The sequence below is a fragment of the Octopus bimaculoides genome, chromosome 3 (genome assembly GCF_046866305.1).
Source record: "Octopus bimaculoides isolate indiv1 chromosome 3, ASM4686630v1, whole genome shotgun sequence".
Classification (NCBI taxonomy): domain Eukaryota; kingdom Metazoa; phylum Mollusca; class Cephalopoda; order Octopoda; family Octopodidae; genus Octopus; species Octopus bimaculoides.
Genome location: NC_142930.1, coordinates 125,951,052 through 125,968,629, shown reverse-complemented (window position 1 = coordinate 125,968,629; position 17,578 = coordinate 125,951,052).

Sequence of the window (17,578 nt, the reverse complement as noted above, 5' to 3'; positions counted from 1 at the left end):
TCTTAGGCTGCTACAATTAGGCTCTCTCTCTCTCTCTCTCTCTCTCTCTCTCTCTCTCTCTCTCTCTCTCTCTCTCTCTCTCTCTCTCTCTCTCTCTCTCTCTGTTGTTCCCTTTATAACAATGTAAAGCGTTACTTTACAATCAACCAAACAACCAATATTTATATAGGCTATTATTAAACAGAGATAAGACGATGTTTTATCCGTGTTTTAATCCCGATAAAAAAAATCTTTTGAAAATGTGTTTGAAATGAAAATATTGTATCAGCTTTAAATACTTTAGTTCTACAAAAATTCGCCAGCTCTTTTAGCACCCAACCCCATATTTGACATTTGCTATCTCCTTTGAGATCTTATAACGCTTCCAGTAGGGTGTAATCAGTCAGGGCCTGGATCAAAGGTTGAAAACAAGAAAGTAACGAACCACATGGAATCATGGGCAAGTATCTTCTATTATAGCCTCGGGACGACCAGTCTTGTGAGTGAATTTGGTAGACGGAAACTGAAAGAAGCCCGTCGTATATGTTTGTATGTGTGTGTGTCTTTTTGTCCGTGTTTGTCCCTCACCACTGCTTGACCACCGGTGTTGGTGTGTTTACATCCCCGTAACATAGCAGTTCGGCAAAAGAGACCGATAAAATAAATATCAGGTCTGAAAGAAAAATAAGCTCTGCGGTTGATTCATTCGACTAAAATCTCTTCACGGCTATGCCCCAGCATGGCCGCAGTCTAATGACTTAAACAAGTAAAACAATGATATAAATCACCCTAATGACAGTTTTTAATTAAGGAACAAGGAATGTCGTTTTGAAGGGAATTAGCTGATGCGATCGAATGCAAGTACCTATCAGGTACTTTACTTTATCGACCCTGAAACGATGAAAGGTAAGAGTGACCTCGGTAGCATTTGAACTCAGAACGTAAAGAGCCAGAACTAAAAGCTCTTAGCATTTCTTCGACGCTCTAACGATTCTCTGCCAGCCTGAAGAAAACATAAATCATTTATAATGGCTTTTTTTTTTGGTTTTTTTTTTCAATGCTAATTCCTTTTGGTTGCTTCTACGCGTTGAATGATCTCGCTAAACGAACTGAGCTCATATATAAGAGTGAGAAAGGGAGAAGGAGGGAGAGAGATGGGGGGAAGAGACAGAGAGAGAAAGAAAAAAGGGGAGAGAGAGGTGAGGAGAGGGAGAGAAGAAAAGGAGTGGAAGACATAAATAAATAAATTAATTAAATTGATAAAATGCTTGATTAATGTTTAGAAGATCCTCGAAAATGAATTGGTTTGTGTAACTTTAAAACTAGTTTGGCTGAGGTCATTAATAAACAAACAGTTATTAACAACTTGCAAGTCAACAGACACCTCTCTCTCTCTCTCTCTCTCTCTCTCTCTCTTTCTTTATCTGTCTTTCTCTTTCCTTCTCTTTTCTTTTCTTTCCTCCTTTATCTCTTTCTCTCTCTCTATTTCTTTCTTCCCTACGCTCCCTCGTATGAATGAAAGTACAATTTAGAAAACGAAAAACGTTATAGGTGAACATAGAAAACCAAGTAATCTTATTTTCAATGTTAAAATTCTTCGTCTTGCCATATATTTTCCACGTACAGCTGCAAACAGCTGTGTTATTATTATTAAGGTACAAGGCGGCGAGCTGGCAGAAACGTTAGCACGCCGGGCCAAATACTTAGTGGCATTTCGTCTGTCTTTACGTTCTGAGTTCAAATACCGCCGAGGTCAACTTAACCTTTCATTCTTCCGGGGGTCGATAAATTAAATACCAGTTGCGTACTGGAGTCGATAATTATATCGACCCCAAATTTCGGACCTCCTGCCTGGAGTAGAAAAGAATATTTTAAAGGCGGCGAGCTGGCAGAAACGTTCTGAGTTCAAATTCCGCCGAGGTCGACTTTGCCTTTCATCCTTTCGGGGTCGATAAATTAAGTACCAGTTGCGTACTGAGGTTGATCTAATCGACTCCCCCAAAATTTCATGTCTTGTACCTAGAGTAGAAAATATTATTATTATTATTACCTTTGCACAACTTCTAAGGCTGGAGATGTACTACGGTGTCAGCTGTTCACACCTCTTATTTTTCGAGCATCTTCCGGTGTATTAGAGCGGTTCCAAGCAGTGCTGTTTTCTGCAAGTGCTCCACCTTTATTGCAGCCCCTATTTGTTTCATGTATTTCTCAAGATTTATTATTATTATTATTATTATTATTATTATTATTATTATTATTATTATTATCATCATCATATGTTTGACATTTGCTTTGTATTTGTACAAGCTGACTCCAAGTCTCACCCAGAAATCTCAAGTGACAATAAGTTAGAAGCTCATGCTGGTGTTATGCCTAAGGTGTCATATATTTGGTTTTGCCCATAGAGAATGTTCTAGAGAATGTTTAAGAAAACAAGAAAATTACGAGTTTGTCTTAAAATTAAATTTGAGATTACATAAACAGTATTTTACATAGGATATGGGCAGTTCCCATGAGCACTGTCTTTCGAATCTCTGCCTTTTGGGGGCTTTCTTGGTATCTGAGTTAGGTAGCAATCAACCGCTTTTGCTATCATTTCTAGGGCACTTATGACAACAGGTATTGTTTTTGTCTTCAGCTTCCACATTTTGCCAATTTCTATCTCAAGGTCTTTATACTTGCTCAGTTTTTGGTAGGTCTTGACAGCTACGTTAATGGCGATTGGGATAGCCATATCAATGAGGAAGTATGATTTTTGTCTGAAGTCTTTCAATATAATGTCTGGCCTATTCGCATCTATCTTTCTGTCAGTTTGAATGGTGAAGTTCCAGAGGAGTGCGATGTGATCATTTTCAAGCTCTGGAGGTGATTGTGATCCCACCAGGTTTTTGCAAATTTTTGCTTGTTGAGATACTCCGTAGGCACAAGAAGACTGCACAACATGATCAATATTTCGTACTTAACAGGGTTGTATCCAGTGGCGGACTGGCCAGGTTGCCAACTTGCCCGATGGCAAGTGGGCCCCTGCGCCATTAGAATCCATATATAGGGGCCCATGTGAGTATCTAATGGGCCCATCCCCTCAAGTTTGAGAATTTTTTTAATTCACACCTGGAAGAATGCTTTATTTCAGCCTGGCTGTGTTTATAGACAGTTGAAAACAATACTTTTAACAAAAAACAAAAGAATTAAACGATAGTATTGTAGTTGCGCGTGAGCCCCCTTAGTCTCCTGGCAACCAATTTTATATTACTATATTATTATGAAGTCACTCTTAACATCCTTAACATAGGGAGAATCCGTGAGTTAGCATTTAATTAGTCTGCCGTGGTTGGCAGGGTGTAGAGGGACGTCGGAATGCATTTATTTAAACCCATAAACTTTTCTGTAGAAATTTAATCATCGGCCACTACTTCTCTGCCCCATTTCTGAAGTTGCTGTTGTTGTTTGTTAGAAATAAACATAGTTGTATTAGCGTTAACACATTTAATGCAAAGAGTATTAAAACACTAACTTCAAATCATTATATGGTGTGAGACAAAAGCAATATTGTTCTATTGCTTATTTTCGTTGTAGTGCAAATTCGACTATTCTTCCACTGTTCTCTAACGATTTTCCCTTTCTTTCTTTCTTTCTTTCTTTCTTTCTTTCTTTCTTTCTTTCTTTCTTCTTATTATTATGTTTTTTTTTTCTTCTTTCTTCAAATTTTCTTCCATTTCTCGCCGAGTGTTTTCCGTACACCTAGGGCAGAGAAGCTCATTGTATGCATTCCCAGTTTACACACGCAAATTCACAGGTAAAATATGTAATTAAAAAAAATAAATAAATTCATGAATGGATGTTGTTTTCACAGTGATAATGCTCTTCTCAGTACATAAGTTGTTCCAGTCCAGTTAACACGATATTTTGCACTTCCTGTAGGGATGGTAAGCCTGGTATCATTTTCAAATAGGTTTCAGTACCTTTTTTTTTTATCATTCCTAGAGATCCTACAATCACTGGTACAGTAGTCACCTTGAGGTGCTACATTTTTTCAATTTCTACATTTTATTATTATTATTATTATTATTATTATTATTATTATTATTATTATTATTATTATTATTATTTTATGTTTGACTTTTGTTTTGCATTTGTACAAGTTGGATCCAAGTCTCACCCAGAGACCTCAAGAGACAACAAGTTAGAAGTTCATGTAGGTGTTATGCCTAGGGTACCATATATTTCGATTTGTACAGTTTTGTTCAAGTGAATGTTTAAGAAACCATAAGAAAATTATGTGTTTGCTTTAAAATTTGAGATCACATAGACAGTATTTTACGTAGGATATGGGCAGTTCCCATGAGCACTATCGTTTGAACTTCAGCCATTTTGGGGTTTCCTGGAATCTGAGCTAGGTAGTAATCAGCCCGTTTCGCTGTCATTCCCAGGGCACCTATGACAATAGGTATTGTTTTCGTCTTCAGATTCCACATTTTGCTAATTTCTATTTTAAGATCTTTATATTTGCTCAGTTTTTGGTAGGTCTTGACAGATACGTTTATATCGATTGGGACAGTCATATCAATGAGGAGGCATGATTTTTGTCTGAAGTCTTTCAGTATGATGTCTGGCCTATTTGCGTCTATCTTTCTGTCAGTTTGAATGGTGAAGTTCCAGAGGAGTGCAATGTGATCATTTTCAAGTACTGGGGGTGGTTTGTGTTCCCACCAGTTTTTATCATGGGGCAAGTCCAGGTTTTTGCATATTACCCAGTGAATATATTGTGCAGCTCTATCATGCCTGTTGAGATACTCTGTAGGCGCAAGCAGACTGCACATGGAGACAACATGATCGATGGTCTCATTTTGTTGTTGGCATATACGACATAATGGGGAGCTGCCGTTCTTTAATATGTTGGCCTGGTAGTTCTTTGTAGGTAGGCATTGATCTTGGGCTGCTATGATAAACTCCTCTGTTTCTGATTTCAAGCCAGAGGCCATTAACCATTGGTGGGTAAGGGCTTTGTCAATATCTGCATTATTCGCTCTCTTTGGGTATTTGCCATTGAGAGGTTTTCCATGCCATTTTTCAGTCATAATATCTAAGGCAGCAATTTTTGCACGGGTTTTCAAGCGCTTAGCTTTTTCTGCAGGTGTTTCTAGTTCGTCTAATTCTTGAATTTGTTGCAATTGGAATTCACTTAGATAGTCCTTTGCCTGTTTTGTTACTGAGTAAGATGCTTTCTTGCTTTCATATTTTAAGACAAGTTTTAGCATCCAGTCCTCAGAGTTTTTCAGATAGGTGTCTAGGCCAATTGTAGCTACCTTCATTGATAATGCCAGCTGTAGAAGTCCTCGGCCTCCCTCTTTTCTTGGCAGATAAAGACGTTCTATATCTGCCTTAGGGTGGTGCATTCTATGCATTGTCAACAGTTTTCGTATTTTTCTGTCAACATTACATATTTCAGTAATTGACCAGTTAACGATATTGAAACTGTAAGTCACGACTGGTATGGCTAGAGCATTGATCGCTTCGATCCTGTTTCTCGCGTTCAGCTCTGTCTTCAGTATTGCTCTCACTCTGCGATAACATTCTCTTCTGATCCTTTCCCTCATCACCGAGTGCTTGATATTGTCCCCTTCAATTACCCCTAGGTATTTGTAGCTCTCCGCTGGTTCTAACTCTTTTATGACATTTTGCTGGTCAAGGTTCACATTAGATGTATTTGTCATTTTTCCTTTGATAAAGGTAGCTTTTGCACATTTATCAAGGCCAAAATTATTATTATTATTATTATTATTATTATTATTATTATTATTATTATTATTATTGTTATTGTTGTTGTTGTTGTCGTCGTCGTCGTCATTATTATTATTATTATTATTTTATGTTTGACTTTTGTTTTGCATTTGTACAAGTTGGATCCAAGTCTCACCCAGAGACCTCAAGAGACAACAAGTTAGAAGTTCATGTAGGTGTTATGCCTAGGGTACCATATATTTCGATTTGTACAGTTTTGTTCAAGTGAATGTTTAAGAAACCATAAGAAAATTATGTGTTTGCTTTAAAATTTGAGATCACATAGACAGTATTTTACGTAGGATATGGGCAGTTCCCATGAGCACTATCTTTTGAACTTCAGCCATTTTGGGGTTTCCTGGAATCTGAGCTAGGTAGTAATCAGCCCGTTTCGCTGTCATTCCCAGGGCACCTATGACAATAGGTATTGTTTTCGTCTTTAGATTCCACATTTTGCTAATTTCTATTTCAAGATCTTTATATTTGCTCAGTTTTTGGTAGGTCTTGACAGATACGTTTATTATTATTATTATTATTATTATTATTATTATTATTATTATTATTATTATTATTATTATTATTATTATTATTATTATTATTCAGTAGTCTTATTTTCATAACGTGCTTTCACTGCACTACCGAGCGCAGCTCTGTGTGCCTTGGGTATGTGCTGTGGTTTGCTGTGATACTCTTATAGTTACTGTACTGAAAGTGCTTTACATAGGATGTGTGCAGTGCCTCGTAGTGCTATTTTTTGTATGTTACGTATACTTGTCAGTCCTGGTGTTTTTGTTATGTATTTGTCTGAATATTTTTTTTATTATACCTAAGGCACCTACTATGATAGGAATTGTTTCTGTTTTTAGATTCCACATTCGAGTTACCTCTATTCCCAGGTCTTTGTATTTTGAAAGTTTCTGCTACATCTTTAGACCGCATGCATGTTGTTTTCGTGCGGTTCATTTTAAGGCTTGCTACTGAGCTATGTGTTTCCAGCTCTGTCCAGAAATTTAAAAGCTGCATGTGGAGGCCGAAAACTACAAAGAACCAGCGGAAGCTTAAAGGAAGCATCTTGGAGCAAATGGTCATGCAAGAGAAACGCAAAAAGTATGAAGAGGTGAAGAGGAACATGAATGATTCTCTTGAGTGTTCCGTTCTCTGCAAAGAGAAGAGAACATCTGGAAAGTGACATCGCGAATTATGGATTGAAGAAACTGATGCAGGTTGCAGAGGAATTGAAGAGTCTAAAAGGATGTAGTTGAGAGATGGTACCCTTATAAGTCGGAGGTGACGGTGCTTAAGAACAAGGACGAGCTCATGGTAAATGACAAAGTGGAGTTTGATGAGGTACGCAAAACCTTCTTCTACAACAATTTTAAATCATTAGCGAAGCTCGACCGTCCTTCACACAGACAGACACAGACTCACACACACACACACACACACACACACACACACACCCTCACACATACACACTCACACACACACACACACACACACACATATACCCTCACACACACACACTCACACACTCACACAAACCCATGTATTAACTTGTACACATATATTAGCATCATCAGACTATCTGGTTAAGGTGATTAAGATGACACTTGGAAGTCACTGTCAGCATTTTCCTTGCAAAAAGCTAATGAAGATATATACGCTATTGGAAAGTATTGAGTAATGTTTCAGTTTAATTTTAAACTGTGTTTATATATATAAAGGCATAAAACAAATATATGTGTATGTGTGTATGTATATGTAAATATGTATACGTGTGTATGTATGCATGTGTATGGTGTGTATATGTCTGTGTGCGCATGTATGTGTTGTGTGTGTGGTGTATATGTGTGTGTATAGGTGTTTATGTGTGTGTGTGCGATAATTAAAATGCAGAATAACTTAAATTTTAAAATTGAACCATAATCTGTGTTGTTCGAAAGCTATTTCAATGAAGTTAAAAATATCATTTATATAATTACGTGGTTAACATACGTAATAAATTAATTTAAATGTGATTCTGTATATATACATGCAAGTTTACTCCATTAATATTTACTACACTCCAATAATATACTGCTGTTTAACGATGTGTTAATAATTGAGCTATTAAATATCACGGATATATTTAATGTTGTTTATACATCAATAGCACACACGCTCGCACGCCCACACACACACACACACACACACACACACACACACACATACACACACATATACACACGCATACACACACAGCCACACACACACACACACATAAACACACACAATTTACGTGTGTATATGTTCTTTTATTCTTTTACTTGTTTCAGCAATCTGACTGCCGCCATGCTGGAGCACAGCCTCGAAAGATGTTAGTCGAAGAAATCGACCCCAGGACTTATTCTCTGTACGTCTAGTACTTATTCTATCGGCCTCTTTTGTCAAACCGCTAAGTTACGCTGACGTAAACACACCAACACCGGTCGTCAAGCGATGGTGGGACGAACACAGACACAAAGACACACACACACATACATACATGCATACATACATACATATATACATACATACATGCATACATACATACATACATACATACATATATACTTATATATATATAAATATATATATATATATATATATATATATATATATATATATATATATATATATATATATATATATATATATATATATATATATATATATATATATATATATATATATATATATATGTATGTATATATATATGAAATAGAGTGAAGTGGAGGAATAAAAATAGATGTGAGATATGCAGGGATATTGCATCTATAGATCCATTGTTTAGGCAGAATGGTGTACATTCTGCCTAAACAATGGATCTATAGATGCAATATCCCTGCATATCTCACATCTATTTTTAGAATGGTGTACATTCTGCCTAAACAATGGATCTATAGATGCAATATCCCTGCATATCTCACATCTATTTTTATTCCTCCACTTCACTCTCTATTTCATATCTTATATCTATTGCTTAACCATTTTCTCACACCGTCTCCGATGAAGCGGTATATAAAATATCCCGGAAACAGCTGTAAGACCTTCTATTTATAAATGTTCTAAAATATTTCATAGCTTTGGATTTTTATCGCATTCTGAAAATTTTTTTATATATACACATGCTGATATATGACCTACGTTGGACTCCTCATTCGCATAATCACCGAACCTGGAGCTTAGCTGTAGTCTGTTCATAGCACTTACTCAGCATTACCTGACACCTTTCGGTCTTATTGACACCATTACCTCTCATAACCTCTCTCTTGCTCAAAATGCTTCCTTTCAGATACACATGCACACACACACACACACACACACGCACACACACGCTCACACACACGCACACACACACACAAACATACACTCTCACTTTCTCCTTACACTATCTCCCCATTCGTCTCCCTCTTTTCCTACCTTATGCATTCCATATTACATTTCTTCCCCCCCCCCTCTCTCCACCCCAACCCATTCACTAATACTATAAAAAGAGAAAAATCCCTTCACAAAATTTAAACCTGAAGAATCTATTAGTGTAAATGAAAGCGCTTATATGTGATTTGTAAAAATATGTGACATGTTAATAAATATTTGTATATGTACAACCATCCAGATTTCTGAGTACCTTATTTTTTCTAATATATATATATATACATATATATATACACACACACATTCATCCTACAAGGCTGCCTTGGACTCTGAGCCACAGTGAAGGCAACTAATCTAGAAGCTGGAGAACTTTAATAAGAAAAGCCTGGGGTATGGTTATGCTTTCCATTGAGTTTGTGGCGAAGATTTGCTCCAACTTTCTGCGACCAACACCGCAAAAATATGCGACTGATCCTAAACAAACTTTCACAACTGAAAACAAGTCTTCTGTGTGGATAGTATAACAGCTATATTCTTGGTTGTTTGACGGGAAAATCCGGTATAATATATTATGTAGTATTATAAATCAAGTCTCATGACAACCAGTTCACGTTACCGAACGGTTTCGTGTTAAAGTGCCTGCCAAGTGTGGAAAGGTAAATTGATAACAGAATCAGAAATTATCTAGTGCGAGAAAGACTAATTTATTCGGATGTGTATATTTTAAGCATAATAGATTATGATACAGCAATCTCCCATTTCTCCACGTGTCCTGAGGAAGAGGTTCTAGCTCTAAAATATCGAAGAAATCCGAGGTAAAACATTAACTTTTATTCTATTTTTACGTATATATTTCATTCATTTTGCATTGTTTCGGCTTTTAAACAAGTTTTAATCTTTCAATGTCACACAGTGCTTCACCCGAACAACTCTGTATTAATATTTATTTGTAGCCAGGTTTTTAGTGCTCCACGAACGAAATAGAGCAACGCAAACTGACTTTGTTGTTGACTACAATCAATAACACGGTAAGCAGTGTTACTACCATAGCCGTTTTAATAAATAACAGCAAAGCAACCAATGAGATAAGATCGCAATGGTCCGAGATATGTATAAGTTTGAGATATGTATGTGTGTGTGTGTGTGTGTGTGTGTGTGTGAGAGAGAGAGAGAGAGAGAGAGAATGAGAGAGAGCATGTGTGTATGCGCGTACGAGTGCACTCGTGCGTACGTGTATGTGCGCGCACGCGTATATGATTGTGCGGTGGGGCAGAAATTCATGATTCTCAATAGTACTAACAAGCAGTATTATGCAGTATTAGTTGAGATTTAACGTATAACTGCACTTGTTGCACTTACACAACAAAAACCGTCCTTATCACGTCTTTTATCAAGACATTGTGTATCTAAGCTTATACTTTCTGCCGTCTGTATTTCTTTTCGAAAAGAATATAAGAATAAGGTGTGGCTTTAGAGGTATTTCAGTGCTCTTTTAACGAGTCAAGAGACACATTATGTGGAGTTCTCACCAAGCTTAATTTTACCATTTTTCCAAGCTCAATAAGTACCAGTCATATACTGGCGTTGATTAATTAAATTCCATTTCACCGCTTGAATGTGTGTCCGCATGCATTTTTATCGTTTACCTTTTACTTGTTTCAAACATTAGACCGCGGCCATGCTGGGGCACCGCTTTGAAGAATTTTAAGTTAAATTTAATCGATCACAGTACTTTTTTTTTGTAAAAAAAAAAAAAAAGCCCGATACTTACTCCATCGCTCGCTTTTTGCCTAACTGCTAAGTTACAGAGACGTCAACACACCAACACTGGTTCTCAAGTGGTGGTGGGAAACAAACACAGACAAAAACACATACAAACATACACACACGCACATACACGCACACACACACACACACACACACACACACACACACACACACACATACACACACACGCACACACACACAAGGGGGTTCTTTCAGTTTCTGTCTACAAAATCCCCAGACAAAGCTTTAGTCGGCCTGAGGGTGTAATATTTATATGTGTGTATATATATATATATTTATATGTATATATATATATACACATATAAATGTATATGTATTTATATCTATCTATCTAGCTATCCATATATATATATATATATATATATATATATATATATAGGTGTGAGAAAGTTGGTATGTGAAAGCACGTGGTTGGATGTATAAAAGATAATAAGAGTGAAAAAACTACAGAAGGCTTGTGTTACATGGTTAAAGTATATATTTAAATTATGTCAGAAAAATGTTATAAAATCTTTTTGGTATATAAACATTGTATTTTGAGAAATAACCGGTTTCGTGTTGTCTTTTCAAATTTCACTACTTCATTGTAACGTGTTCGCTTCAGTCTGAAAAAGAACACGTTACAATGAAGTAGAGAAATTTGAAAAGACAACACGAAACCGGTTATTTCTCAAAATACAATGTTTATATACCAAAAAGATTTTATAACATTTTTCTGGCATAATTTAAATATATACTTTAACCATGTAACACAAGCCTTCTGTAGTTTTTTCACTCTTATTATCTTTTATATATATATATATATATATATATATATATATATATATACAGGAAAAATTAAAAATGGAAACAAACGCTCAAGATGGTAATAAATCATTTATATCTTCATATCATCGACATATGTTTCGATGGATGCATTCAAAATAAATCCGTCAGGAACAACAAAGTGGAGCAATGCGCCAATCTTAGCAGGGAGGATATAGACAACGGTGTGCATCAATTAGACATTTTAACTGATGTAAGAAACTCCAATATATGTGACGTGTATATATATATATATATATATATATATATATATATATATATAGTAAGGTAAAAGATTGGATATTAATTAATATCAATTTAATACCAGGGAACTAGCACGTTAAAAGAATCAGGAGTTTCAGAAAAAATTATCTGAGATCTCAAAGGATTATTGTATATGTATATATGAAAGAGATGACTAAGTGGACTGCTAATGTGCTAGAAGAAGATCACATGTAATGACTCTATTAAGACCGAATTGTTCTCAAAGAAAAAAAATTAGTGAAGCAATAACAGAGACTGATGGAAAAAAGTAACGGGCTTTAAAAAAAGAATTAAATACTGAGGTAAATTTACTCTACTAAAAAATCACTTCAAGGCAGTACTCCAGCATGGCCACAGTTTAATGAGTGAAACAAGTAAAATAATAAAAGTTAAAAGCATTAATGTAATGCATGTGATATATGTGAGTGACATCAGTAATAGAATTATTATAGAACTTGAGATTTTGACAACCTGGGTTTACCATCACTGTTATAGGGCCGTGTGCTTCGATGACAGTCACCAGTAACTAGTGATCCAGCACATTACTTTGATAAATAACTAACCTTAGACAAGTCCTGATTGAGCAAGCCTAGGCACTCCAGCCTTGACCACTCTGTCCTGTTTACATGAATAGTATTTCTAGGCTACATTGTTCAATATCTGATTTGATTCCGCTGAGGTCAACTTTGCCCTTCATCCTTTTGGGGTTGATAAATTAAGTAACGGTTGTGTACTGGAGTCGATCTAATTAACTGGCCCGTTCCCCCAAAATTTCAGCCCTTGGGCCTGAATATCTGATTTGAGTGAGAATTGGCCACTATTTCTACTAGAGTAGAAAAGAATATCTGATGTGAGTCTGCCAAGGTCGACTTTGCCTTTCATCCTTTTGGGATTGATAAATTAAGTACCAGTTGTGTATTGGGTTGACCTAATTGACTAGCCCGTTCCCCCAAAATTTCAGTCCTTGGGCCTAGAATAGAGAAGAATATCTGATTTGAGTGAGAATTGGCCACTATTTCTAACAGATTTTCTCATACTCATGCTTTGAGATATTCTTCAATGGCTAAAGAATATCCCAAAATTCAATAATTGCGTTTATTGAAATTGAAAAACGAAGATATGTATCACAGACATGGCTACTCAGGAACTTGCTTTCCACTCTTTTTCCTTAAAACCTCTTCGATATCATTTTGCCCCAGACCACCCTTGACTTTATGATATTAACTTCCTGTTTAAATTTCCCATCAAAATTTCGTGTTAATTTATGTTCCAAATACCAACTTGACAATGGCAAAATTACTTCACTAAATTTTTCATTATTTTCAAAATTAATTTAAACAAAAGCGATGTACTTCAACAGAAATATCATTACAAAAGATTTAAGGTTATCTAAATTAAGACGTTCCATAAAAATTTATCAATTTATGTTCCAAACACCAGCTAAATAACGACAAAGTTATTTTGCTAAATTCTTTAATATTTTCAAAATAAACTGAAACAAAAGCAGGGTATTTTTACATGACTGAGGTAACACAGGATGTAAAGTGGTCTAAATTAAAACCTTCGTTCAAAATTTAACCCATTACTTCCCATAATTCTATTAACTGGAATTATTTTTATGAAACTTTGATTTCTAGCATAAAACAGCCTTGGAAACATGCTGGAATGATCAAAATAAAATTTCAAAATAGCATTTCAAAATAACATTTTAAATAGAAATAAGCGAGATATTGGATGAAAATTAGCAAACCTCATTTGAATATCAGAGAAATATACCTAGTAAATATAGCAAAAAGGTTAGATATGTGTAAACATTGACAGATAATTACGAAATTTGTAATTTTTAAGTGATCTCATATGAGATCACTGGTAGGTAATGGGTTAATGTTAATTTTTATTCCAAACACCAGCTAAATAATGACAAAGTTATTTTACTAAATGCTTCATTATTTTCTAAATTAATTTAAGCAAAAGCAATGTATTTCAACAAAAATATGTTTATAAATGTGTTGAAGTGATCTAAACTAAAACTTTCCATTGAAATTTCTTGTTAGCAGTTGTCGACCTTAGTTTGGATTTTGTTTATTCTGAGATTAATCCTGACTGAGCACATTTGTAATCAGAGGTATTCTAACTATGGCCATCACATCTTTTTAAGGTTTATCTTGGACTACATCATCTGATTTGTTCTTCCTCTTTTTTTTTTAAAGACAGGAAGTAAAGATTTGAGAGAGGTCTAGGTGCTATGTACATTATGTATCTTTAGAGTATATATATATATATATATATATATATATATATATAAAGTGTAGTATATTGCCACTTAAGTGTGGCTGACCCCTAGGGGTGGATGTTACTGTTGCTTTTAGCCCCAGGAGGACATCTCCTCTAGCTGGCTTATCGAGGGATAACTTCCCTTGGCAAACAGGACACAGTCGTGTGTCGATAAGCCAGCTGGAGGAGATGTCCTCCTGGGGCTAAAAGCAACAGTAACATCCACCCCTGGGGGTCAGCCACACTTCAGTGGCAATATACTACACTTTATCGTGCAGTTACTGTTAATACTTCATTTAGAGAATTAACATTGCTTGTTTTCACCTTTTCGATATCAGTGAAAAATTTCACTGGAAAAGTAGATATAAGATTGCCAGGATTTTGTCCCTCTCACCAAGGTCAGTGGCTGTCGAACGCCGACGAAGGGAAATAACCCTGAAATCCGGATCCGTTCGTGCTGCAGATCATGGTGAGAGGGATAACTTCCCTTGGCAAACAGGACACAGTCGTGTGTCGATAAGCCAGCTGGAGGAGATGTCCTCCTGGGGCTAAAAGCAACAGTAACATCCACCCCTAGGGGTCAGCCACACTTAAGTGGCAACATACTACACTTTATCGTGCAGTTACTGTTAATACTGCATTTAGAGAATTAACTTTGCTTGTTTTCACCTTTTCGATATCAGTGAAGAATTTCACTGGAAAAGTAGATATAAGATTGCCAGGATTTTGTCTCTCTCACCAAGGTCAGTGGCTGTCGAACGTCGACGAAGGGAAATAATCCTGAAATCCGGATCCGTTCGTGCTGCAGATCATGGTGAGAGGGATAATTTCCCTTGGCAAACAGGACACAGTCGTGTGTCGATAAGCCAGCTGGAGGAGATGTCCTCCTGGGGCTAAAAGCAACAGTAACATCCACCCCTAGGGGTCAGCCACACTTAAGTGGCAATATACTACACTTTATCGTGCAGTTACTGTTAATACTTCATTTAGAGAATTAACATTGCTTATATATATATATATATATATATATATATATATATATATATATATATATATATATATATATATATATATATATATATATATACACACATACATATACACATCGATAGATAGACAGACAAACAGGTAGATAGATAAATAGATAGATAGATAGATAGAAATATATATAAGCTTGCATGTAAGTATTCTAAAGATAAAGGTCAACATTGGATATAGGGAATTCCAACCACGTTTAGTGGTTCGCTACCTCAACAACTCCTTTACAGGATCCAGTGGCTAAAGACATCATCAAGAGGAACCATGTCTGGTTTCAGCCCCAACTCCTCTACCGTTTTCAACATGCTGGGGCCCCTTCTTTCGGAGGTGTCTTCAGCTCTGGTGTTGAGTGCATTTTTTCTTCCTCCTTTTTTCTTTTGTTCCCTGATTTCTTCGATGCAGTGTCAATGAATGTCAGTAGGTGAATGACAATCCTGCCAAGTCTCCCTGTATATATTATAAAGGGCAGTTGTTGCTGCGTTGTTAAAAAGCTTGCTTCTCTGGTATGTGGTTTTGAGTACAGTTCCTCTGCACAACATCTTCAGAAAGTATTTTCTAATATAGCCCTGGGCTGATCAAAGCTTTGCAAGTGGATTTGATAAATGGAAACTGAAAGAGACCTAATATATACATCAAAACGGTAACGGATCCCATAAAATTCAAATGTTTACTGGACAAATTTCTTCAAAAAATCCCAGACCAACCTCCTACACCTGGATATGTCTCCAACAATAATAACTCTTCGCTAGAGTTCCCCATATACGACTAAAAGACTTCACCAGGTGATGCTATTAAGTTAGACATGGCCTGGGCCTATACTGGCCGAAACCTCTCAAAGTTATATATCTATACATATGTATTTGTGTATTTGTGTGTACCCTTGAGCAGACGTCATGTGATAGTTGTAAATGAGCATCATCGTTACAGAAGTGGGGTTGTTTATTTTCTGTTTGTCATAAAAAAAAACATGTCTAACTATGAGAGAAACAGGTGATGGTTTGCAACAGGAAGAGCATCCAGCTTCAGAAGATCTGTCTCAATAAACACTGTCTGACCAATGTAAACATGGAAAAGTGGACATTAAAATGATGATGACGATGATGATGATGATGATGATGAAGAAGATGATGACAAAGATGACAATGACGATGACGATGATGACGATGATGATGATACATCACAAATAACATTTTTTTAAATTTGGTATGGAGTAAGGAGCTATGTCTATGGCATTTACAGGATTTAGGGGATCAAAACTAATCCAGATAATGAAATTAATAATGTAGATAATGAGGTTAATAAATAGTCCAGATAATTAGCTGAATGTTTCATATAATAATAAAGTTGCTGTTCAGAATAATCTTCTAATTCTGATGAAAGGAAATTAACTCTGGAAAAAAAAATGACCGAAAAAAATCATAATTTTGGTTAGAAAAAATTTTAATGGAAAAAAATAAGATGTTGCATTTCATTTAAATATCATAAATAATAATTAAGATAATTATAAAAATAGGCACAGGCATGCTATGTGGTTAAAAAACTTGCTTTTCAGTTTTGTGGTTTCAGGTTCATTCCCACTGCACAGCACCTTGAACAAGTGTCTTCTATTATAGCCACTGACTGACCAATGCCTTGTGAGTGAATTAGATAGATGGAGACTGTGTGGAAGCCTTTCATGTATGTACATGTCTATGGTTATCCCCCCCACTAACTTGATAACTGGAGTTGGTTTGTTTACATACCTGTAACTTAGTGGTTTATCAAAAAAGAATGACAGAATTAGTTCCAGACTTGAAAAATAAGTACTGGATGGAGTCAATCTGTTCAGCTAAAACCCTTCAAGGTGGTGCCCCAGCATGGTCACAGTCCAATGACTGAAAGAAGCAAAAGAAATATATTTGAAGCCATTATTATTATTATTATTATTATTATTATTATTATTTGGCACTTGTGTCGGTGGCACGTGAACAAAACATTCGAGCAAGGTCGTTGCCAGTGCCGCTGGACTGACTCTTGTGCAGGTGGCACGTAAAAAACACCATTTGTGCGTGACCGCTGCCAGTACTGCCGGATTGGCCCTCGTGCCGGTGGCACGTAAAAGCACCCACTACACTCTCGGAGTGGTTGGCATTAGGAAGGGTATCCAGCTGTAGAAACTCTGCCAAATCAGATTGAAGCTTGGTGCAGCCATCTGGTTCGCCAGTCCTCAGTCAAATCGTCCAACCCATGCTAGCATGGAAAGCGGACGTTAAAC